The sequence below is a fragment of the Protopterus annectens genome, chromosome 7.part0 (assembly GCF_019279795.1).
Source record: "Protopterus annectens isolate FY-2018-M chromosome 7.part0, PAN1.0, whole genome shotgun sequence".
In the NCBI taxonomy this organism is placed as follows: domain Eukaryota; kingdom Metazoa; phylum Chordata; order Ceratodontiformes; family Protopteridae; genus Protopterus; species Protopterus annectens.
The window spans coordinates 1,659,952,442-1,659,980,441 of NC_056739.1; positions in this window are offsets into that span (position 1 = coordinate 1,659,952,442).

Consider the following 28,000-nt stretch of genomic DNA (forward strand, 5'->3'; position numbering starts at 1 on the left):
TTTGCGCGGGCGTGCTCGTAGCTTAGCTACAGTTAGCAGTCAGTGGAAAAGCATATAACAACTAAATATGCAAAGTAAGCCAAGAAGCAATAGCGTAGCAGTAGAGACGTTGGCTGAAGAGTAGGCATCCATGGTTCAAGCCCCGACATCATCAATTTTTATTTTTAGTAAAATAAGCATGAAACAAGTCCCTGACAAATATGTACGCATGTAAAATCATATTTTATGTAAAATGTAATGAAATAGTCCATTTATTTTGAAGAAATGTGAGATAACAAAACAATAAAAAATGCAAGATGTGCCTATAGCTGAGCTACAGCTTAACAAGGTGAGTGCATCTGCCCGTAGCTGAGCAATGGTTTAACAGGTGCAAAATGAGTGCCCGTAGCTGATCAATGGTTTAATAGATGCAAAATGAGTGCCCGTAGCTGAGCAGTGGTTTAACAGGTGCAAAATGAGTGCCCGTAGCTGAGCAGTGGTTTAACAGGTGCAAAATGAGTGCCCATAGCTGAGCAATGGTTTAACAGGTGCAAAATGAGAGCCCATAGCTGAGCAGTGGTTTAACATGCTGAAACTGTGTGCCACTAGCTGAGCTGAGCATAATATGCATGCTAACAGCCAAAAGATGAGTAAACCAGCGTACCCCGTTTGCGTGGAGCTGCGCACCACGCTAACAAGCTAACCGGTGGGCAACGTTGAGCAAGCTGTAACAAAACTGCCTTTACACAGACACAACTCCTAGCCTGTGTAGACAGTCATAAAATATAAAAAGCAGTGGCCAGGTTCAAACTGAGGATACCATGCACCATAGTCAAGGTACTGAACCACTAAGCCATGACAGCTGTACTTAGAAATGCAGTAATAGCAAATATATAGGAATGAATAGAAAGTGGAGCATGACAAAGCAGGTTTTGTGAAGTTGATACAATTCCAAAATGGCCAATCACAGATAAGTGCGGGAAAAACAGCATTTATAAGCTCCATAGGTGGGAATACACAGCATAAATGATTGTAGAACTGACTTGCAGCCAGAATGACAGGAGTAGGTGAGGGTAGTTGCTTTCGAGCACAGAGGTGGGGCGTTGAGGAGTCCAGATACATGGTCTGGCTCCTAGTCCACAATCATGAGGCCCAACTCATGCAGGGCCATGTCCTGTGGGGAGCATATAGGGCTGAGGCGTGGGACTGGTTGGCTCATGATCTCACCAGTGCCACAGGGATTCCAAGGACTGGTGAGCAGGTCCGTCACCACCATGCGGACCTGAAGAGACGCAAGCAGGACCAATTGAACCTTTGGATCCAGGAGGACCGGCAAATGCCCAACGCCCCACTACTGAGTAAGTTACATTTAATTATGTATGTTAGAAATTAAATTAGCTGTTATTATGGAGATGTGTATTCCAATATTACTTCATTTATTATTACAGCTGCAGGTGTCCGTTCTGCGAACCGCAGAGCCTATGGCATTAGGCTGGTGGGGTTGTGCCACCAGGCAGGTCAGTAATCCACTCCCAGTAACTGTAAAGAAATATAAAAGTATGACAGTTAGCAAAAGAGTGCAGTGTAGTCACTAAGTAATAAAATGTGCAAGTAACAGTGTAAAAGTGTTTGCAAGTATTGCTTGATTACAAAAGTGTGTTGCAGTCTGTAATCCAAACAGAAAAATGAAAATGTCTGAAATAAAGTCTGAAATAAAGATGCCCCACCTGTAATATAATAGTACACAATCTGCAGCAGGCTGAAAAGTACAGCTGCAGAAGATGAGCAAATCACATGTGTGAAATATATCCCTGTTGAAATACTGAAACATGACAGAAGTGAGACTGCTGGAAAGGATTATAATAACTACAGGTAAAACATGTCAATAAAGCCTAGAAGTAAGTACCATCCTGAATAGTAGAATGAAAACAAGTGAGAGAGTGTGAGAAAGAGTTATGAATCCACCAATAAAGTAGTAAGAACCCCTGAATAAAGTATACTGCAGTCAGTACAGAATGAAATGAATGTGACAAGTAGAACCAAACTGCGAAATGTGTTCAAAGTGTTGCTGCAGCTGGAATGTGTATCCCAAAATCTGGATATGTTGCTCTCAGTCTGCAATATGCAGATAGTATGATTGTCTGAAATATCAAACATCCACAGTTGTCTATAGCTATATAAAGCAAATGTAGCAGGATGATGTAGCTGAACAAAGCCAGATATGAACGTGTATGAATAACAATAAAATGTATATTGATGTAGCAGTAACAGTCCTATCACCAAATCAAAGTAGTTATCATATAGGAAACTGTAGTTAGAACAGTAGTGTGTATATATCTGTAGCTATTAGAAATGTACAGCATATGTATTGGTATTCGAAGGTGTTAATAATATTTTCTTCACCCCACCCTATAACCACATATAATCCATTCCACGTGAAACTGGTATGTGCAATCACAATTAACACCCCTGGACATTTGTCCTGTTGGGTTATAAATATTTGCATGTATGTTGATGCATCTGCCCTGTTCATACATCCAAACCTGATGGCCTGTTGCCATCAATCAACCCTGCATGTTGTTGGACTGTGTATTGCTGTTCAAATTATACATGTGTTATGCTCACTGTTCAATGGTGTGAATATCTGGGTGTTTGGTTAATGGGAATACTAATGCATGCTGTTACAACTAATTGCGAATGGTATTGTATGTTACTAACCCAAACTGTCATGACATAATGCAAAACATAGGATGACAGGGAAGACGGGTTCCAGCAGACCCACCTCTCCCACCTCAGCTGGCGAGTGCACCTGGCACTAGTGCCCAGTCTGGACCCTCCTCCGGTGGCCCTGTGCCACCTGTGGGTGGAAGCGCTGCAGGGATGGGGCCCGTCCCTCCTCTGCAAGCATGGCCGGAGGAGAACCACCACTCACCCTCCATAGCGTCCAGACTGTGGTGCGTAGGGAGATCCAGGACTCTGTTCTTGGGCCCCTACGCCAGCTTGAGGCACAGGTGGCACAACTTATGGGCAAGCCTGTTGCCCGGCCTACACAGCCCCCAGCACAGCCCCATCCTGGGCAGTGAAGGAACAGTGGCAACTGCCCATGGGTGGGGATATCAGTTCCACTGTTGCCATCTGTGGGCTCATGGGCTCTGGATATCCCAACCTCTGTCCCCGTCAATTGTGTAACCCCCCCACACATGTCATACACCACCCCTGTATGCATCTTGTTTGTCTTGTCTGTTGACCTACCCAACCTACCTCCCCAGCTATACCAACTTCCTTCACCTGACATACCACTCTCACCTGGAAAAAAGGGCACTCTGTACCCACAAAAAAATTACGCCCCATACATAGCTGCCCATTTCGCACACATGTCTGCTGGACATGGAAACTGTCAATTACAATTGGCTGTACAACAAGTATTATTGTTGTCCTTACACCTCTCTCAGGGGTGGAAGGTGCACAATGTCACACCAAATTTTGCTGATGAAGAAATGGGCAGCTATGGGCTTTACCTACATCCCTCCTGCAAAACGTGAGCTTGTTTCCCTACTGTCTTATCCTCTTTGTGACCCCTTTTTCACCACTTTCCTGTCTCCCCATTTTCATTTCTTTCAAAGAAAATAGCGCGGGTGTGCGCAAGAGTAAGCATGTTTAAGCGGTTGTAAGTGGGTGTGCGCTTGTGTGCGCAGAGCTAAACACCAGTGCGCATGCGTGAGCTCCGCGCAAACCAGCGCTAACCCAGTTACAACTACTTAAAAGTGCCTTAGTCACTCTGATTGACAGGTCCTGTAGTCAGTTCAAAAGCAAAATAAAATCCCACTGCCAGCCCCGAACCCAGGACCTTGGAAACACTAGTCTGCATGACTTACCACTAAGCCATGACTGTTATACAAGAACATTGTGCTAAAATAAATATATCATGTAATAGTAGGAATGAATGCAAAGGGAATATAGGATGTGTAGTACACAAAGCATGTCATGTATATTTACTGTCAAATCTAGTGGATATCTATGATAGTAGTGTGTGAACAGAAACAGCCATGCTAGTTGGTAGCTAGTAGGTAATAATGTCACTGTAGCACCTTGCAAGCCACACACATACTCACAGCAGGATAATCACTGCCCATACCCCACAACCTGTTACAGGAACACATCCGGACCAAGTAATAAAATATGTGGAGCAAAGGGCCAAAACCAGGGACACATTGCAAATAATGTTAAACAAACTTAGACAGTTCAGAGAGTAACAGGTTCTGCATTTTGTGGGATGTTTGGAAGGGTATGAAGTCTGAAACTTAAATGTTTGTCACTATATTCTGACTTGAGCCCAGAGTGATTTGCCAGAAAAAGCTGTGCATGAGATATTGACCAAAATATGAGACAGAAATGTGGACAACCTGCAAATATTTGTACACATGAGAGCATGAGAGGTTTGACACCACCATATTTGAATAGTTAAGAGCCTAGACATAGCAACAGTGAATGAGTTACAGGAATGCCCCACAGACTCCATGTGAAATGTAAAAACAGTAGGCAGAAAGGTGTTACAACACATGCAATGGTAACTATGAAGTCCTGAAAGTATGCACCACTTGCATGACAGAAAAAGTGTAGTAATACATATGCTCATGCTATCCCACAGTCACAACTGCAGCATACCAGACAATTTAATGGGTGTACCCCACTGATATGTACCATTCCATGAGGCAGATAACAGATGCACCTGAGAGTGTCTGGGGCCTGCTCAGCAGCATACTCAAATACCCTAATAGATGTCAAGGCCCACACCATGGCCAGACCACACTGCATGCTGTAACACCCTAGCAGATATAGCAAGCATCACAAGGTGTGAATGTACATGGAAAATAGGAAAGAAACAGCAGCACACTACAGTCAGGACACCTAGCAGGCATACAAGTAGTGACTGTAAAGGGCAAATATTGAAGCCATAGCAACAAAGTGTAAGAGCCACTGCTATACACCAGTTACACTACATGTCCCACAGGAAAGCACACACACACATTAACAGTAGTAGTAGTCGTAGGTGTCAATGTACACACACAGTTAGTACAGGAAACTTGAGAAATGAATGGAGAAATGTTAATCTACAACACAGCTGGAAATATTAGAGAGATACCAACCTTTACACTCACAGAACATTGTCCACAGCATACCAGCATGGTCCCTGCCCTTAAAATCTGAAAGGGCTATGTCTATCTCACATACCTTTTTATATCACTGTTCTGAAATCACAGTGAGAACTGCAATCAGTACCCAACTGGCTGCATGCAATTAGCAAATGCTGGCTAACAATTGGTGCAGAGGCCATCACATGGACATATGCACATGCCTACAAAAGCATGCTGTACTCCCAGTCCACACATGCAATACTTTCATTGCACCCTGAGGAGGAAGTGAGAGACAGAGAGAGAGAGAGAGAGAGAGAGAGAGACAGCGACAGAGACAGAGACAGAGAAAAACAAAATTAAACATTCACAAACAAAACTGGTCAGCAACAGCCACCTGAAAGCTGACAACTGGCAAGTGGAGCAGCAGGACATAAAACCAGATGGCAACACAAGCAGCTGTGACAAACACAGGTAATGTAAAGTAATACTACAAAGGTATACATACTGTGAACCCTCCATATGTGTCATTGGTCTGTATCCATATGTATATGAAGATGTGCAAAGGGCAGGGGACATACAGCAACTATCAGTGAAGGCTGTACATACATTTGTATGTGAGACCATCTATGTGCACATACCAATGTAGGTTGAATGTAGGTTGTAGTGCAATGTACAAAGTAGGTTTCACAGTTATGTTTGTTTAGCAGTATGTTAGTGTGTGTATACAGTATGGAAAACAAACATGTTGATATGTATCTATCATATGGATATGTATGTCAAAATATGTATGTATGTATATATATATATATATATATATATATATATATATATATATATATATATATATATATATATATAATATGCATATATGTATACATACATATAGAGAGATGTAGGAATACATAGACAGATGTAGATAGAATATGTACAAACATATATATGTAATATACACATACAGATATAGATATATGTAGATACATATAAATAGACAGACAGATCTGACTATCTACAGGTATGACTGTATATGATGACCTCAACACCCCCTGTCCCACCCCCTCTGTCACTCTCACCCCCTCTCTGTCACACCTCCCCTCCATATCTATAGCAATATATGTACATCAATATATAGACAGACAGATCTGACTATCTACAGTTATGACTGTATGACAACCTCAACATCCCCTGTCCCACCCCCTCTGTCACTCTCACACCCTCTCTGTCACCCCCCCTCCATATCTATAGCAATATATGTACATCAATATATATATATGTGTATATGTATACAGACATATATATATATATATATATATATATATATATATATATATATATATATATATATATATATATATATATATATATATATATCTATATACATATATATATATATATATATATATATATATATAGAGAGAGAGAGAGAGAGAGAGAGATGCATATATATTTGAGTGAGGCACATGTGTACAGATGTATTGCAACAGGTGCCTGGTGACAAAGGCATGGAGTGAACACCAGTGTCAAAACTGGAGTACCATACCCCATTTCAAATCACCTACATCAGTAACCACCAGATATGTGATTGGCTGCCCACCACTGCATGTGTCAGGGGTGAACAGGGTCATAAATGTTTACAATAGTCCCCCCAATGATATTCACAGTGGCACACTATTCCTGGAATGCCTGCACATGGTATGTGTCAGCAGATATGGTGTGTCAGCTATGGACATGTAGGTCAGTGTACCCCTCCACACCACATAATGGCTGCCATAGTATGTACCTCACATGACAGCTAGAGATATGGATAAGGACACAGTGACATGTAAAACACTATGACAATGCACTCAAACACATTACCAATGCACAGTGACTGACAACACCATAGAGTACACACATACTACCCACATAGAGGTTACCACTCCTGGGTTTACATACTTAAGTCACACCCATGACAGATGTCCAACAACTATAGTAACACCTCACACCATCCACAACCTAAATGACTGCTGTGTGTCGTCCGTGCCACTGCAATAGAGAGCACATGTGGAGGTAAAGGTTCCTACCCACAGATAAGACATACCCTGCAATAAACCACACATTTTTAAGAAGCAAGACTCCCCATGAGTACATGTCACACATACCCCTGCTGAATGTTAATCAGATAGATAATATGCCATATGAGTCACCCTGTGTAACTGTCTGACAGCAGCAGGTACCATCACACCACATGTGTCACAATGGTCAGGGTAGCAGAACAGTATGCTGCTGTAGTCCCAGGGGCAAGAGCATATTGTATAGTATTGTATTGTAATGTATTGTATTGTGTTGTATTGTATTGGTATGTTGAGGTGCCTCCTTCATGGAGTGGAACCACTGCTGCTTTGCACCAGTGTACAGGTACATATCCTGTAGTCAGGCTAGTGTTACATAGCACTTCTATATGTGTGTGTAGCTCCTGTCGGAGTTCATGTAGCATGCAACTGGGATACCATCAGGCCCCATTCATGTTGTGTATTCTGCTTTCCTGAGGGTGGCTCTCACCTGGACATCTGTGATGACAGGGAGGTTACAGTCAGCTGGGATAACTATGTCTTATTTTGGGGGAGAGGGAGGGGTGAAACCTACATTGAACCTGTCTGCCACAATGTTGTCAATATCTGTGGTTTCAGTGAATTATTTGTTGTTGTGTACTAACTATGAGCATAGTGGATGGATTCTGACCAGGCTGCTAACATAACTGAAGAAGGCCTTGTGGTTATCTGTAGTGTCCCTCTTGATTTCCCTCTCAAAGTTACCCATGGATGTTTGTATGAGGGAAAATAGATCCTTACTAGTGCTGCTCAGACATGCCTTCCCTTTATGGAATTATGCTCTGTCTTGCAGTAGCTTCCATCTTTTGTAATACAATCTGTCTTTGGCTGGGGTCCACCAGACAGGATGCTGTCCATTTGTAGAGAGTGTCTTGGCCATATATGGGCTGCATGATCCATGCATTCTCGGAGGTGTCCGTAGAAAGCATTTGTGAAGGGGTCAGCATTATGGGTTGTGTCTTCCACTGGCACAGTAGGCGGAAAGGATACCATGTCACTGTTACAAAGTGTAAAGTTTGCATTTGCAATGTTATTCACTATAGTTGTTTGTGCTGGTGGTGGAGGTGGGATATGTATATCCAGGGCAATTAGTTTGTGGTCAGCTCACAGTAGTTGATGATGTAGCCCATACAGTACCTAGATACAAACCCCCAGAGTGAGGAGGTGCTCTGGACCTGAATCAGTGTTCTGACTGCTGTGGTTTGGTAGTATGTCGTATGGAGTGTGCCAGGTACTGTTGCACAGTTGCTGGTTGAGCACTGATACCTGGCCATTTACATGTGTATCCACCAGTAGTCAGACAGATGCTATATATGTGAGATATGTCGGATCATAACAGTTGAGTAGCATGTGTAGTATGTGTGCCAAATTCTGCTGACATATATTGCTGATATCAGGTTATTTCCTTTTTCAGGAACATGGCTCACCCGCGAAATCCAACTTACTCCACAGCTGAGGATGAGGAGATACACCAGAGCCTGGTGCGGGATTATACAATACTCATTCCCGCACCAGCCAGAGTCAGCAGGAGAGGGCTGCACTATGGCAAGACCTGGTCTGTCGGGTAAATGACATAGGCACGCGTAATAGGACATATGAGCAGGTACGACATCACTGCAGTGATTTAATCAGAAATTCCATCAGCATGCGTCGGATATCCACAGGCAACAGGTCGCCACAGGTGGTGGGGTGGCTACACATCCCCCACTCACCAGACTGGAGGGACCACTCATGAGTGTAGTGGCTCCAGTACGCCAACAACAACAGCAGCAGACATGCATTATGATGGAGGCTGGAGCCACGCAGCAGCAAGACTATGAACGTGCAGGTAATATGCAATATGTATAGTTGACTGTTGTGTACACTGGTAGTTAATGCATGTGTGAGGTGTGTCCTTGGTTTGTAGCTGTCATCATAGTATTTAATGTGCAAGTGTGATATCCTCAATATCAGCAGCTGACCTGTGAAAGGCGACTGTTGTACTACTGACCTGTATCATACTCAGTAACAATGGCACAGTCGTGCCCACTGACATTAGTTTCCTCACTTCTGCAGGTCCCTCTGTTGTAACAGCAATGCAGCCTATCCATGCTGGTGAGTGTGTATTAACAATACCTTTAATAGTCTTGATAGTAATAGTAATATTAGGCTCACTTAGTAGTGCTCTGTGTATGCATGCAGGTGTGTCTGAGTCTGTGTGTTGATATCTTGCATACTGAGTAGTGTACAACTGTGTGCATATGTGCATGTGTGCATGTGTGCACCTGTGCATGTGTGCATGTGTGCACCTGTGCATGTGTTCACTTGTGCACATGTGCATGGGTGCATGTGTGCAGGTGCGCGTGTGTGCATGTGTGCACCTGTGCATGTGTGCATGTGCACATGTGTGCACCTGTGCATGTGTGCATGTGTGCATTTGTGCACCTGTGCATGTGTGCATGTGTGCACCTGTGCATGTGTGCATGTGTGCACATGTGCATGTCTGGACCTGTGCATGTGTGGATGTGTGCATCACTGGTAATATTGTGTAGACATTGTAAACTGTGTTTCCTGTTTCCCTCCCACAGGTTCTGGTGCTGCTCTGGTGTCATGCAGCAGGGAATCTGAAGCAGGTGCCATGGGTACTGATGATGATGACATTTGTGTAATGACACAGGAAGGTATGCCAGGATCCATCATTGGTCAGCCGATTGACAGTACACAGCCCGATCAATGCGCACAGTTATCCTGCCAATACACCCTTTGTCACCAATGTCACTTGGTGATGGACAGCATACAGTGGGCATTAACCAGGGTAATGTGGTATCTGTGGCACATGCCTCCCCACACAGCAGCCATGGGCATAGCCCTGAGATGGTACCACACAGACAGATGTTCAAGGGTTCTCATGGGAGCATCCGTGGGCGTACTGCCCCTGTCAGACATGCCCACAGAGGTCTTACAACCTCAGCTATGTTTCGGGCTGTCATGCAGGCACAGTCACGTATGGAACGGTACACCAGACAGGGTCTGAGGGAGCTGACAGCATGTCGCACAGCCATGACTAACAGTATGCGTGACATTGCGGCTGCCATCCATAATTTCACCGATGTCATAGACAGACATTGTGGGGACATATTACACCGGTTCCACAACTACATGTCCATGAGCCAGGGTGATGGTGGATGGTTGAGGTGTCGACGTGGGTGTATGCCAGCAACAGCAGCAGCTGGCAGTCGTCGTGGATGACAACAGGGCTGCGGCCGTCCCCATAGTGCTAGCAGCAGTAGCCCCAGCAATGCTGAGTCTGTCCTGTCATCAGACCGCCCCAGGAGACCACGTGCACGTGGCTCTGGCCAGGCCTGACAGGGATCTGTGCCCAGTCAATGAACACCTGCTTCTGATGACAGTACCCAGACTGGGTTTGTACTGGATATGGTCTGTAGCATTCCTGCAAGGCACAGGTACCATGTCCGTGGCCAGATACACTGATCTGTATGACCTGTCAGGTACAGTCTGTGGCTGTCCACAAACACCAGTATATGGCAGCCATGAGGTGGAACTGTGTGCATCCATACACACATGCAAATTGACAACACCTAGGGCTACCGACACATGCACACACTGCATCAACATTGCCCCACCTTGTACTGCTGTCCCTCACCAACACACATACACATACATGCCAATTGGTGGTATCAGTGGCTGACTCAGGCATACCAAGTTCACACCCTGTGCATATGATGAAACTGTGCTACCTCCTGCAATCTGTAACATCAGTGCAGGTACAGGTTAACATGTTGCTGATGCACAGGGTGACTACATAGACATGTAGTAATAGTATCATGTTGTTAACAGTACTGTGTGCTGAAATAATTGTGGGTATATCACAGCATGCCTGATGCAGTAAGGGTATGATTGTCATGTACTGTTGTCTACACCCATGGTAAGTATCATAGTGTATCATCTGCACATGTTGGCATACTGGTGGTAAGGATGTCAACAGAAGGCTACATACATAGGTAGCACAGGGGATAAGGTAATGAAAGTATTAATACGCAATGATGGACATGTAAACTGCAAGTGGCATGTTGCCCACACTGGACTCTGCAATGCGGATGTTTGAGGATGTTGATATGTGTGCAGTACTACACGACTGGTACAGGACACACAGGAGCACCCTAGCACTGCAAGCTCACATCTCATACCATGCTTGACAGCCCCAACACACAAAACTAACTGTCACAGGAGGGAGAGTCCCCATACATGTCTGGGATACTGTGGTGGCAGGCCAGGTAGCATACATCCTACTAAGTATGTAACCACTGAGTGAAGGCTCAGTGTCTGTTATTTGACATGTGTATTACTGCAGGTATGAGCACATGGGTTTCCATCCAGTTATTGTACATCCTGACGGTACATGGTCTGTACACTTGTGTGCACTGAGACTGGACCCTAGCCATCTGACCTGTGTATTTCCATGTACATGTGCATAGTGCCTGCATATTTGCAGTGTTACCTACTGGAAGTGATACAGCTTGTTTGTTGTACAATGGACTACATGCAGCCCTGCTTACTGTAGCTCTGTTTGTATGCATGTTTGCTTGCAATTACCCTGGAATACTGATCCTACCTGCAATGCATAGTTACAGAGCTTCTGTGGACTCCTAGTGACATCTGCATAGCTTACTATATGTACATCCATGTCTCACTTGACAGAACATCACTGTTTGTCCTGTTCACATGTAAGTTGCCTGGGACACATTGCATATGACTTACCTGGCATTTGTCCATGTGAGCAGTCATATATGCCACTGCTAACTAATCACAGGCACTACACTCTCACATACTCATCTTCTGTTGAACCACCTGCTTCACTAGGGATGGTTTGCACCTGTCACCCCTGGGCTTTTGGATATTGGCAAAAGCTCTTGCTACCCCCATAGTGCCTTTGTTAGGCAAGGCTCAAATGACACACCCACCGTCATAGGTATCACAAGGGATGAGAAACTAAGAGTAATGCTACTCAACGCCAGAAGACTAAACCTCAAGATGCATGCACTCAAAACTATCCTTAGCATAGAGAACATCGATATCTGTGCAGTAACAGATACCTGGTTCAGGGCTACTGAGAACACCCCAGCACTACCAGGTTATACCTCATACCATGCTTTTCAGCCCCAAAACTTGTACTGAACCACAAAAGGAGGGGGAGTATTGATATTCATCAAAGATACCCACACCTCCAGGTTGGTGGCAAAGCATCAAGCATCAGAGACTATCCATGTGCAACTAACAATGGGTAAAACTGCCTTCCAGGTTATAGCCTGGTACAGACCACCCTCCCAAACCCAAGAACAACACTCGGCCTTCCTGGGAACAGTGGAAAATATGAAGGTCTCTCCAAACACCATTATATTGGCCGACTTCAACAACCCAAACGTAGACTGGGAGCATGACTCTAGCTCCAACACCCTAGGCCAAAGATTCCTAGAATATATGAACTCAAATGCTATGGAACAACTTGTTACCACTCCCACAAGAAGGGAAAACATACTGGACCTGATCATCACCAACATGGGGACTCTATGCTCCAGACCAGAAGTGTATCCCTCACTGGTAAGATCAGACCATAAACTAATCTCACTGGATATTCACATCCAGACCCCACCCCCTGCCCAGAAAACCACAGTGAACAACTTCTCTAAAGCAAATTCACACTCCTCAAACCTGAGGTGGAAACCTTCAAAGCCCCTGGGCCTGTGAAAAATACGGACCAGACCACAGATTCCTCTATAAACGCATTCTATGGACACCTTCAGGAATGCATGGATTATGCGATCCTGAATAAAACCAAGACCCAATCCTCCAAAGGCAGACGTCCTGTCTGGTGGACCCCAGCCATAAACAAACTATACAATTGAAGGAGGAAGCTACTAAATGATACAGCAAAATCCCGAAAAGGGAAGGCATCCCTGATCAGTATTAGCAAAAAACTACGGGCACTCATAAGATTGTCTAAGGCCAGCTTCGAGAGAAAATTGCACAGGACACTAAACATCATCACAAGGCTTTCTTTAGTTATGTTAGGAACCTGGGTGGTAATTCCCAGATATGCTCAGAGGTAGTCCAAAATGTCAATAGAAACACCAAACCCACAGACATTGCCAACATCCTAGCTGACAGGTTCAGCACAAACTTCTCCCCCCCACTCCACACCAAAAGGGAAAATATTTATCCCAGCAGAGTGCTGCCCCCCTGACATCACAGATGCTCAGGTAAGAGCCGCCCTCTCCAAAGCAATACACACTGCATCAATGGGACCAGACAGTGTCCCAGGCTGTGTCCTACATGAACTCCAAGAAGAGCTACACCCAAACATAAAACTACTGTTCAATCCCAGCCTTACTACAGGATATGTGGCCAAAGAGTGGCATACAGCAACAGTGGTCCCTCTACAGAAAGGTGGTGCCTCAACGGATCCTGGACACTATTGCCCCATAAGCCTGACTAGCTTGGTCTGCAAAGCTATGGAAAGGATCTTCATGGACCTCATAAATAAAGATATTGGGGACCTACAGACACTGGATCATACCTAGTTTGGCTTTGTTAAGGGCAGATCCTGCCTCTCAAACCTGGTTGATTTCTTTGAAACAGTCACCAAGGCCATTGACGAGGGGAAGGTGGTCCACACAGCCTACCTGGACCTCACAAAAGCCTTCGATACAATGCCCCACTCAGGCATTCTAGAGAAGCTCACCAGCTTAAATATAAACCCCTATGTCACTAGATGGATTGCACACTGGCTCAAGGACAGAACCCTCATGGTTAGAATTGCTGGAGCCATGCCAGACTCCAAACCAGTTACAAGTGGTGTCCCACAAGGCTCAGTCCTTGGACCTCTCTTGTTTGGTATATATTTATCGGAGGCACAGGCCAACACGGAAGGACTGTGGCTGACCAAATTCGCAGATGACTGCAAACTGGCTGCCATAATCAACTCTCCAGCCAACACAAGCATCCTCCAAAAGGGCCTCATAGAAACAGACAACTTGTGCCAGAGCCATGGCCTCAAGCTGAATGCCAAAAAGTGTATAGTCATCCCCTTTGACAAAAACAAAGTGCCCACAAAGTACCACATAGGTGGTAATCCATTAAGTACAGAAGAAGTAATTAGGGACCTGGGGACCCAAGGTGATAGCAATCTCTCATTTGAAAACCACGTGGCCAAAGTGGTTAGAAAAACATTTTATATAGCCCACCCCATCATGAAGGGATTCACATCTAGATCAGGGGAGGACATCGTGCCTCTTTACTCATCCCTCATCAGGCCCATAATTGAGTACAATGCCCCTGTTGGGATTTACCTTACCAGACACCTGCAGCAACTGGAAAGACCCTAAAAGTACCTCACCAAGAGGATCAAAGGGCTCAAACAAATGCCATATGCTGACCGGTTAAAGAAACTCCAGCTCTACTCAGTGGCATACTGCCTGTTCAGAGGCGATCTGTACCTGATGTATAAAGCCATGTCAAACCCGGAATTAATGGGCATGCTGCACCTCAGAATATCCAAATCCCATCAAGCTACACGCTCGAGAGACTTGAACCTCAGCACTGAATTAAATAGGACATGCTGGAGGGACAGATTCATAACCCAGAGGCTCCCTTCACTCTGGAATAAAATCCCAGTCCAGGTTAGGCAGAGTCCCTCACTGACTCTCTTCAAGAGGAATCTTGATGAGTGGATGGGACATCGTAGGTTTACCCCGGGTATCACTTCTGTGTCACTGTTAGACAGAGGCACAGTATACTAACCTCGAAAAAGGGCATAGCAAGATAGATTTACAATGGATGGCGACAGCCAAACACATTCTGGCTAGGTTTATAAATGCCCTAGGGCAGATAGCCTAGTATGAACCTATGAACCTATGTACCTTATTCCCCATTGGCCCTATGTGCTGTTAATCACCATGGCAATCACAATACTATGGTAGCATGTGCAAAGGTCAGTTGTCAGTCACCTCTATGGTACAGTTGTGGAATATGTGGGTCATGTGGCAATGTCACAGCTGCCACATGTACACAGTCAACCCTCTCCCTACACATGGACGTACAACACATGTATGAGATGGAACCACATAGCCAAACTGGGGACTAAGCACTCTGAACCCAGTACTGGCATAACCTGTCAGGTGGCATGAAATACTACAGTGACTACAATACCAGTCTGATGTAGACCTACACTGACAGCAATACAAGCACATGAACACACTGGGCCATTCATGGAGCCTAAGAATAGCATCCTGCCTGAGCAGCAGACACCTCTGCAGCTGACATACAGGCATACGTTATGCCAGAACACATCACGCATAACACATAGCACACAAATCCTGTGTGCCAAACAGTCACAGCCTGTACGGCTAGACAACACATATGCTACAGTTGTGTTAGGTACCTTTATTGTCCAGTACAGTGAGGTCACGCTCACCAGGCTGGACAAGGTGAAGGTCACAGTGATATGCCCGTGGGGCACTATGGTCCACCACATAACACAAGCATACAGGTCAGTCAGAGGCATGGACACATATGACTCAGTCATTGTCCATGCCACTATGGCTGACCTGTGATGTACCTCCCTGGACTACATGATAGGGAGCATGGAAGGGCTCTCTGAGTATGTAGCACAGGCTGGTATGACCATGACCTTGGTTGGCATCATACCCTCACCAGGAATGCTGACATATTACTGAATGCTGATGAATTACTGTAGCTACAACACCCTAGCTGAAAGGTTTCTAGCATGTAGTCACTGCATTGCTATGGAACAACTTGTTACCACTCCCACAACAGGTGAAAACATGCAGCACCTGTTCATCAACAACATGTAGACTATATGTCCCAGACCAGATGTGTATCCCTCGCTGCTAGGTTGATACCATCTACATATCACACTGTATATACACATACCACATGCAGCACCCGCACAGAAGACCACAGTCATAATGTTATCCAGTGCAAATACCATGTATTCACATTTGGCAGGCGTCAGGCATGGTAACTATTGAAGGGCACAGGTACATATGTGTATTTGGCACACACATACATCATCTGTGTCCATTGCCATTACTGGTTTAATCGATGTCATGCATTATTGTGAACAACAACCCACACACATGGGCATTCTGTGTGACAAAAACACACATGGCATGTCTGGAATCCAATGCCATAACTAACTGTGCTATGACAGTAGTGAAAGACGCAGTAGCAGAGCATGCTATTTGCATTACTGGGAGATTTGCCCTCTTCCGCTGTACTTGTAGGGTGCTGACATCATCTCTGTGTAGAGATTGGAATATGCAGCAGCTGGTGTGTTGTACTGGTTGGCAAACGGGTCAGTTCTCTCACACATACAATTGCACACACACTACTTTCACCTTCTCCCACACACACTTGCTATTTGTAGGATTCAAACCCCTACCTAACTATGCTATGAAACTCAAGACGGACACATTAGCAGAGCGCACTATTCGCATTAGTGGGAGGTTGTTCCTTCTCCTGACTTACTTATAGGGTGCTGACATCATCAGTGTTTAGAAAGGGGAATGTGCATCCTGTAGTCTGTTCAGCTAGTTGCCAAAAGGGACATTTATTTCATACAGACTTGCACACACACTAACACCCTCCACACACACTTAGTAGGATTCAAACTCCTTCCTAACTATGTTATGATACTCGAGACGGACACATTAGTGGAGCGAGCTATTCGCATTACAGGGAGGTGTTCTTTCTCCTGCTTTACTTATAGGGTGCTGACATCATCAGTGTTTAGAAAGGGGAATGTGCATCCTGTAGTGTGTTTTCCTAGTTGCCAAAAGGGACATTTTTTTCATACAGACTTGCACACACACTAACCCCCTCCACACACACTTACCAGAATTCAAACCCCTACCTAACTATGTTATGACACTCAAGACGGATGCATAAGCAGAGCATGCTATTCGCATTACTGGAAGGTTTTCCTTCTCCTGCTGTACTTATAGGGTGCTGACATCATCAGTGTTTAGAAAGGGGAATGCGCATGCTGTAATGTGTTCTCCTAGTTGCCAAAAGGGATATTTCTTTCATACAGACGTGCACACTCAATGAGCATTTGCAGGATTCAAACCCCTAACTAACTATGTTACGACACTCGAGACGGACATATTAGCGGAGCGCGCTATTTGAATTACTGGGAGGTTTTCTTTCTCCTGCTGTACTTAGAGGGTGCTGACATCATCAGTGTTTAGAAAGGGGAATGTGCATCCTGTAGTGTGTTTTCCCAGTTGCCAAAAGGGACATTTCCCTCACACAGACTTGCACACACACAAACCCCACTCACTGAGCATTTCTAGGATTCAAACCCCTACCTAACTATATTACGACACTTGAGGGAGACGCTTTAGCAGAGCGCACTATCCAACTTACTGGGCATCTGTTCTGCACCTGCAGTATTTATAGGGTGCTGACATCATTATTTCTACAGAGGTATGTACATCTAGTACTACCTGTCAGGTGGGGGATAGCATATATATGCATTTGCAGCCACCTACGTCAGGGTTAGATATGCACATCGCACTGGCAGGTTATGTTTTAAACCATGCTTCGTGACCACAGGACCTGTAACACACAACACAACGAGTCCTGACCACCCCTCCCACATCCAGGACACACACTTTGCTTCCCTGGGAACAGTGCCAAGATATGCAGGTGTTTACATACACCATTCCAGTTGTTAACGTCAGGTACAGGCATATTGTGTGTGGGGACTACTCAGGCCTCTACAACATTACCCTACAGCCACTACAATTTGTGAGTCCATGTGCTATGGCAGAACCACTCACCACAGCCACAAGGGGGAATACATATTGCACCTGACCATCTACAACATGGGTACTCACTGTTCCACACCAGAGGTAGACCACCATTGTTGATATCTGACTATACCCACCTTTCCCTGGCCATCCATATCCCATCCCCCCCCCAGGCAAGGTTGTCACTGCAAACAAACTGTATTTATCAAAAGCAGACTTTACACTTGTGAAGACTGGGGTTGAAGATTTTAAAGGACCCATGCTGGGGGAGTATACAGGCCACTCTGCATAATCCTTGGCAATTGCATTCTATGAGCATGTGGAAGGTTTGCATTGATCATGTTATCCCAAATATACCCACGACTGCTCCACAACAGGACACCTGTCAGATGTACACCAGCCATATATGAGCTGTCCAACAGACAGAGTGAGCTAATACATTGCAGAGCAGTAGCCCACAGAGGGAGGATATCTCTGAACAGTACTGGCATGACACTTCAATCCCTCATAATCATCACGACACAGTGTTGACAGTGAAATTGTCCAGACAATGCAGATAAGGCTCCCCTCAGTCTGTTCTTGACACCCACTTACTGTTAGAGGTCCTCAGCAACCCTCTTCCAGCACACACCAACAACAGGCTGTGGCTTAACAAATTCAAACCCTGGGATCTCCACTGTGTCCCTGCTTGACAGAGGCACAGCACACTAGCCTCACACAGTGCCTCATGTGACCTACTTTGCAGTGGCACAGTAGCCTACTGTACTGGGGAGGCAGTCGCCAAGCACACTCTGGCTAAGCTGTCATTCCCTAGGGCAAACAGCCTAGTGTTGACCTCTACACCCATATGTTTAATTGTCAGATGCACATTATTTTCTGCTGATAGACTGTTTGCAGGTCTTTATTGCCATAGCATTCCCTGTTTGTATGAACAACTTGTGTATCTGTGGAAGATGTTTGCATATGGGTGGGATCCACTATATCACGTATGTCTCTGTAGTCATTTAACTGTGTGCACTGGGCAGATTGCTGTAATGTGGTTGGTTCATGGAATAACATGTACAAATACCAGATATGTGTGACCAACTGCTAAACTGAGATTTGGCCTAAGTGTGTGAGCATGCCCAGTTCAGCCTTCCCATGGCATGTTGTCTGACATATGTCTCATTTATCAAAGTATGTGAGCATGCTCAGTGTGAGCTTTCCATATGTTGAACTCTGCAGCCCACCACATTTGTGGATGAGTGTGAACTTCAACAAATATCTCCCATTTATGGTTGTGTGTTGTGTCATGTGTCATGTTTTCCATATGTTGAACTCTGCAGCCCACCACATTTGTGGATGAGTGTGAACTTCAACAAATATCTCCCATTTATGGTTGTGTGTTGTGTCATGTTATGTAGTTACTGTCCAACTGCTTTGTGTGTGAACACAACAGGGATTATACTGTGCTTGCAGGGTTTGCATGGGATACTTTACATACAGTTTTCAACATCCTTTCATACTGACCTAACACTGTAGTACCGTTTAGTGTACTGGTTCAGTACTTTCACTGTGGTGGACAGTATTCCCATGTTGCATTATGTTCAGATATGAACAGTTAACTAAAACCAGGCTTGTCCAACATTGGTAGTGTATTCCACAACATAGGTGTACATTTGCAAACACTAGCGATGTGCCTTAGGCCATTTCTATTGCTAGTCTAAAGTTCCTTGGTTTCTTCAAGGGAGGCTTGATTCTAGTCCAAATAGGGGAGAGCAGCACAGTTTGTTGAGTTGCTTGGCGGACTGGATAAGCTGGGAAGGCTTGAGATGTAGGTCTGGAAGTCCACACAGGTGTATCCAAATAGGGAAGAGCACAGCAGCCAAAAAGTTTTAACATCCTCAGTACTTTCACTGTGGTGGACAGTATCCTGGGCTTTGTCCTATCACTGCTTTACAGTTCCATAGTGAGCACAACAGCCTAGGCCAGTGGTGCACATCTGACCATGTTGTGTTGCATTTATGTACAATGTGAACTACTTAAGTCCAGCATTGGTTGGGTGGTAGTGTACAACATAGTACATTTGCAAACAACACTTGCTTTAAGCGTGTTAGCCATTTCTATTGCTAGTCGGAGAGTGTGTTTGTCCTTCAACACACATTGTAAGTGGAGTTTGCCATGACATATGTCATGGTTAGTATACTGTGGCTCCGTCTACCTGTGACATAACAGTGATACCCAGGGTAAACCTACCATCTCCCATCCACTCATAAATATTCCTCTTGAGGAGAATAGATGAGTGACTCTATGGATAACCTGTACTGGGAGTTTACTCATGAGTGGGGGTGGCTTCTGTGTTATGGATCATGTTGTACAGCTTGTCCTATGTATGTCAGTGCTGGGGTTCAGGTCTGTCATGTGCATAGCTCACTGCCATTCAGATTGTACAAGGTGCAGCATGTTTATTGATTCCAGCTTGGACATGGCTTTGTACATCAGGCACAGCTTGCCTCTGGGTGGGCAGTATGGCAGTGTGTGTAGCTGCAGTTTGTTTAATCAGGCAACACCTGGCATCTGTTCAAGCTCTTTGATACTCCTGGTGAGGTACTGTTGGGGACTTTACAGTTGATGGAGGTGTCTGCTGAGGTACATCCCACAGGGGCTATTGTAGTCAATTGTAATGCTGATGAAGGATGACTGCAGAGCCACAATGACCTCCCCTTATCTAGATCTGACAACCTTCATGATTAGGTGGGTGTATGGTATGTTTCTTTAACACTACAGCCACATGTTTGTCCAATGCAGGATACCTATCACCTTGTGTCCCCAGGTCTCTCATTACATGTTAAGTATGTAATGGGTTAACACATATGTGGTAATTGGTGGGCACTTACTGTATATCCACAGGGGTTGACTATACACTTTTCTGCAATTAGCTTGCTGACATGGCTATGGCACCAGTTGCGTGTTCCTATGTGGCCCTTTTGTGGGATGCTTGTGTCAGCTGGAGGGTCAGATATGGTGAGCAGTTTATAGTCCTCTGCAAACATGTTCAGACACAGTCCTTCCATGTTGGCCTGTACCTACGGGACATATATACCAATCGAGGGAGGTCCCAGGACCAAGTCTTGTAGGATGCCAGTTATATCTGGTTTGTAGTCTGACATGGCTGCAGCATGTCTGGCCATGTCAGTTCTGTCCTTGGTCTGGTTTGCAACCCCTCTACTGACATAGGGGTTTATATTTAAGCTGGTGAGCATATCTATAATGAACACATAGGGTATTGTATGGAAGCCTTTGCAAGGTCCAGCTACGCTGTGTAGACCACATTGCCCTCATCAATGACCTTAATGACTGTTTCAAATGAGTCAAACATGTTTAGGGGCAGGATCTGCACTTAAGAAAGCCACACTGGGTAGGGTCCGGTGTCAGTAGGTCCCCAGTATCTTTATGTCTGTGGTACATGCTGATCCTTTCCATAGCTGTGCAGACCAAGCTTCTCAGGATTCTGGGGTGGTCGTTTTCAGTATCCATTCAGGCAACACCTTTGTTGAGAATGACCACTGTTGTTGTACACTGCTCTTTGGGTACATATCCTGTGGTAAGGCTGACATTGAGCAGTAGTGTGATATGGCATTCCATTCTTCTTGGAGTCCATGTTGGACTCAGCCCAGGACACCATCTCATACCATTGCTGCTGTGTGTTTTGCTTTGTAGATGCTGGCTGTTACCTCAGCATCTGCAATGTCAGGGGGCCAGCAGTCTGCTGGGATAGATATTTTGCATTCTGGGGGGGGGGGGTTTGCACTGCACCTATCAGGATGTATGTTGGCAATATGTGTGTGTGTTTGGTATGCTGTTTGTAATATTTGTGTGATTCAGAGCATATGTGTGAATTCCCAACGCGGTTCCTACCATCAGTTGAGGAAGCCTTGGGATTATCCTTAGTGTCCTGTACAATTTGTATTTTCATAGGTTCATAGGTTCATACTAGGCTATCCACCCTAGGGCATTTGTAAGCCTAGCCAGAGCGTGTGTGGCTTTCGCCACCCCTTGCTATGTGAATATTATGGCCATTTATGATTTGCTTTGCTGTGCCTCTGTCTGGACATGGCACATTGAAGACCCCCAGTGTAAATCTACGATCATCCATCCACTTGGCAAGATTCCTGTTGAAGAGTGTCAGTGAGGGGCTCTGCCTAACATGGAGTGGGATTCTGTTCCAGGGTGTGGGGAGCCTCTGGGTTATGTATCTGTCCCTCCATCACATCCTATTTCATTATGTGTTGAGGTTGACATCTCTCACTCTCACAGCTCTGATGGCTTTGAGTTTTCTGGGGTGGAACATGTCCATTACTCCTGTGTTGGACATGGCCTTGTACAACAGACATACAATGCCTCTGTGTAGGCAGTACGTGACTGCATTCAGCTGGGGTGTCTACAGCCAGGCAGCATATGACATATATTTGAGACCCTTTATCCACTTGGTGAGGTACCTTTGAGGTCTTTCTAACTGCTGCAGGTGTCAGGTAAGGTACATCCCAAATGAGGCATTGTACTAGATTATAGGTCTGATAAGAGAACAGTATAGGGGCACAATGACCTCTGTTGAGTGAATCCTTTCATGATACGGTGTCCAATATAGACAGTCTTCCTAGCCACATTGGCAATGTGAGTGTCACATAACAGGTTACTATACACTTGTGTCCCTAGGTCCCTGATTACTCCTTCCATACATAATGGTTTACCACCTATGCGGTAATTTGTGAGTACCTTGTTTGGTATTTGGTGGGACATTCATACTGTCCAGTGTCTTCAGGATGGCTGGGTGGGGTTCCTGTGTGTGAGAGTGTGGTCTGTAACATGCTACAGACTGTACATCAGTCTTGCCTACGGTTAGTTGCACATGGGTGGACTCCAATGCCTTGTGCATTGTCAGTTACCTGGACGTATGGGTGTCTGTGCTGAATATGGATACTCACCCTCCTTTTATGTTTTGTTCCAGGTTTTGGGTCCATAACGCATGGTATGCGGCATAACCTGGTAGTGCTGGTGTGCTGTCAGGAGGCTTGCAGCAAGTTTCTGTCACTGCACAGACATCGATGTTCTCCATACTGGGGAGGGCCTCGGGAGCATGCATATTGAGGTTTACACATCTGGCATTGGTCAGCATTACCCTTATGTTTCTTTCCACTTATGTTTTCTAGGTGGTGGGTTAGTCTTTTCAGCCTTGCCTATGAAAGGCTCTATGGAGGTGGCAAAAGCCTTATCCAATATCCAGACGCCCAGGGGTAACAGGTGCAAGTCATCCCTGGAACAGCTGCGTGGCTTGTCATGCATGACATCCCAAGCAGACAAACATTGGATCCGCTTGGAATGACACCAGTAATTGTGCCACTTGTTATAACAGATCATTCTGTGTTTGTACTGTGACATCATTCTTGGTGAGGGTAGGATGCTGCGAACGGTCATTGTCATACCGGCCTGGACTACATAATCGGAGAGCTCATCTATGTCTCTTTTCATGTAGTCCGGGTAGGTACATCTCAGGTCATTCACACCAGCATGGACTATGACTGCATCATATTTCTACTTGCTTTGGGGTGACCTGCATACTTGTGTTATGGGGCGTATTGTAGCAGCCTACAGTCAGCTTACTGTACCCTTTCCCTTGTTCAGTCTGGTGTGTGGGACAGCAGCGTGTCTCATTATGTAGTCACCCATTACAACTGTATCAGGCATGTTGTTTCTCCTTCTGGCCTGCGACCGTTTGGCACACCAGCTTTGTGTACTATGTGTTGCATGTGCTATGTTTGGAGGTTGTTTGATTGGGTGTCTGCGTTGGAGGCCTCTGTTGGTGTGGTTTGTTTGTAATTCGGGCCTCCGGGAATGTTTTTCTGTGTTTATGTCTTTGGTTTGCAGTTGTCATAAGTCTATGTGGGACTGGGTTTGTGGTGTGTGTGGTTACCTTCTCCTCCTGACTAGTTTTGGGAGTACTGATTTGAGGGAGCTCGGCCTCCAGTTTGGATAAATATTTGCATATCTCACATATATTTGTATTTCTTGGGGGGGAGTTGAGGGTTGTCTGTGTACTTGGGGCAGGTGTAACATTGCCTCAAGATTCACAGATTCAACTTATTGTAGCTGGCCTTAGTGGATTGCATGTGTGGACATATCTTATTGCCATACTACTGATCAGTGATTACTTTTTTTTTATGTTTGCTCTATCATGTAGTAGCTTCCTCATTCTCTTGCATGGTTTGGTAATGGCTGGAGTCCACCATGCCAGATGCCTGTGTGTATGGCATTGTGTCTTGTTTTAATTTAGGATTGCATAATCCAAGCATTCCTGGCAGTGTTCATGGAATGCCTGTATAACAGGTTCTGAGGTGTGGCCAATATTTTGCACCTGCACAGGGCCTTTGATGTATTCCACATCAGTTTGGAGGAGTGCAACTTTTGCGTTACACATGTTTTTCACTGTGGTTTTCTGGCCAGGGACTGTGGTCAGGATGTGTATATCCAGTGTGATTACTCTATGGTCTGGTCTTACCAGTGAGCAATACACTTCTCATCTTGCCATCCAGTACCCATGTTGCTGATTATCACATCCAGTATGCTTACCCCTCTTGTGGGAGTGGTATGTTGTTCCTGGGCATTTTGGTTTATGGATTCTATGAACTTTTGTCCTACAGTGTTGGAGCTAGTATAATGCTCCCAGTCTATGTCTGAGTATTTTCAGTCACCCAATATAATGTGGTTTGGAGGACTTGATGTATTCATGTATTCCAACATAGGCCAGGTGCAGTTCCTGGTGTTGTGACTGTAGTCTGTAGCAGGCTATAAACTGGGAGGCAGTTTTAGCCACTGTTACTTGACCATGGCTAGTCCATGCTGCTTCTTGTTGTGGTACCAACATGGGGGTGTGGTTATCCTTGACAATTATTGCTAGTCACCCTCCTTTTGTAGCTTGTTCCATGTTTTGAGGCTGTACAGCACAGTATGAGGTGTAAACTGGTAGTGTTAGGGTGCTGTTGTGAGCCTTGACCCAGTTTTCTGTTACAGCACAGATATCAACATTCTCCATACTGGGTGAGTTTAGACTGCATGCATCTTGCTGTTTAGACTTCTGGCATTGGGTAGCATTACATCTAGGTTCTTATCCCTTCTGATACCTATGGAGGTAGGTTTGTGTTTTGAGCCTTACCTATTCAAGGCATGCTGTGGGTAACAACAGCCTTTGCCAGTATCCATACAGTCTGCACTGATAGGTGCACGCCAGTCCTAGCAGGTGGAGCATCATGTCATGCTCAGCATGTCATCCCAGGCTGGCACACATTGGATCCCCTTTGACTAACTGCAATAATTCAGCCAGTTATTGCAATTGATCACCTCATTGTCATATTGTGGCATGATGCTTGGTGAGGGTAGGATGTTAATCATGGTCCTCAGGTGTGCATAGAGTACATGGTGTTATATTACTTAACACATGGCATTCATGTCTCAGGTGGTGCTGCAGGGCTGCCTCTGTCGGATGCACATATTACACTCCCTGTACATGTTTGTGAGCAGGTCATGTCATTTTAGGCATCCTTGTTATTATTTGAGTGAGTCAGAGGGGGTATTATTCCCAGGGTTCCTAATGAGCCAGTGTATGTGCTATGCATTGCCTCTTTGCCAAGGCCAGGGCATACTGGGCATGCCTCCTTCTGCCTACTGGGGCAGGCTCAGGTTGTTCATCCTCCGAGTCACACTCTGCCTGTGATGGCCTTGGCAATGGTGGGGGGATGTTTGGCCCAGCCCTATGCTGGTCCTGCTGCAGCTGTTTTCACAAGATCATATTATGTAGAATAGCACATACCATGACAATTTGGGTACATGTAGTTGGTGTGTACTGCAAGGCTCCAACAGATGTGTCCATACACCTTAACCGTGACTTGAGCAGCCCAAACACATGCTCTATTACATTACGTGTTTGTGCGTGTGCCTCATTATGGCATTCCTGTTCAGGTGTGTGTGTGTTTCTGATGGGTGTCATCAGCCACGGCTCCAGTGCATAACCTGCATCCCCCACTAAGTGTCCGTGTGGGATGTCCCCATTGGCAAATGTCTGGTACAGCTGTGTCAAATGCCAGATGTGGGAATCATGGTAGCTCCCAGGGCAGCCAGCATACACATTCATTATTATGCCCTGGGCTTCACACACGACCTGGCAGTTGATGGAGGGGAAGCCCTTGCTGTTAATGTAGGCCCTACCCCAATCACCGGCTGGTGCTTTGATGCATATGTGCGTGCAGTCTATTGCACCCACTACCTCAGGGTATTCCGCTATTTGCTGGAAGAGACGCATATTGCTGGCCAATACCTCACGGGCTTTGGGGAAATATACATGATCACCGACATGTGCTGACATGGCATCCAGGAAATGGTGCAGTACCCTGGAGGCTGATGCCTGTGATATCCCCATCATATCACCAGTTGGTCTCTGGAAGGTACCTGTTGCTAGTATTCTTAGGCCAACACATACCTTGGTTTCCACTGGGATGTGTTCCTCTCTGTTGGTTCTGTGTGTGAGGCGTGGCTTGCACAGCTCAACTATTTGCTGCAGGAGGTCTCTGTTCACTCTATAGCGCTCTACTATCTCCAGCTCATGTAACCTGTGGTAGGTGACCCTGGGCCTGTACACTCTTCTCCGTCTCCTCACTGTGGGTTGTCTGGCACCATTTGCATTGTCACCACCCTCAGCAAGTCGCCTATGTCTCATTATGACAGCTATGGCAGCCCCTAACATTTCTGCTCTGAGTTCAGCTTTTTCAGTTTTCACTTCTAATAGTTTACTCCTGTCTTGCAGTGTCTCTTGAGAGAAACATCTTGCACTGCTGTTTGCAGAGTTTTAAGAGCTGGGCTGTGCTACTATTCTGCCTGTGTAATTGCCTGCTTCTAATTGTTTTCACCTGCTAGCTCCAGCAGTATTCCCTGCTAGCTTCCTACTAATTCAGTTGCTTCCTTCTTCCTTTCTGTTTCCTCAGGGGGGAGCAGCGTGCATACCAGCAGAAACACGCTCACAGTGGCTTACACATGTGCACACGTGCTTACACGGTTCACAATCGTGTTATTCGGGTTAAAATGTGCGCACACCCGCGCAAACAGTGTTACAAGTCTGCCAACAGGCTCCCACATGCTCAGTCTGCCCTACACACTCGCACACCAGCGCAAACAGTGTTAAACATCTACCAACATGCTCCAACCTGCTCAGTCTGCCTTACACATGCGCATACTGTCTTACTCACGCTTCATGGCGCGCACACGTGCACATGCACGCTCAGCAAGAAACTTTGGTGTAGGCAACAGTGTACACCTTTCATTTCTTGACTTTCCCATGCTTATGTTGTGGCACTCCTCTTTCCATGATATGTGTCTGACATCTGTCATGTAACACTGAACTCCAATGAACTGCATTTCTTTCTGCCATTCCCCCCTGTGATGTCACCTATCTCCTACTCTGTTCCTCCCCCTTATGTAACTCTTACACTACTCAGAATGTGCTCATTTGCTATGTGACAGTGGAATTCAGTATCCTAACACTCATTTGCATCAGATTGCCTACTAATGCTTAGTTACATGTCTTAGATTCAGCTTCCCCCCTTATCAACCACTACACGGTGGCCATGCTGTTTTTGGTCTGCTGGTCCCTGCATTGTAAATCCATGTATTGCATAAAACCCACATTTGTGGGTTTATAACCTTCATTTTTATGTTTTATACAGCACACCCCATGTGCGCGGGGTTGCGCTGGGTTTAAACATCGGCAATCACCGAAAAAAAAATTATTTATTTCTCATATTTGCATCGGGGTACCTTGCCAATGGTCACATATTTGGCCATTGGCATGCTGCCTGACACATATGCACCCTTTATTTAGAGCTCACATGGCTCCACTGTGTTTTTTGCAGAAACGTACTCAGTTGTCAAATGAGTATATTTC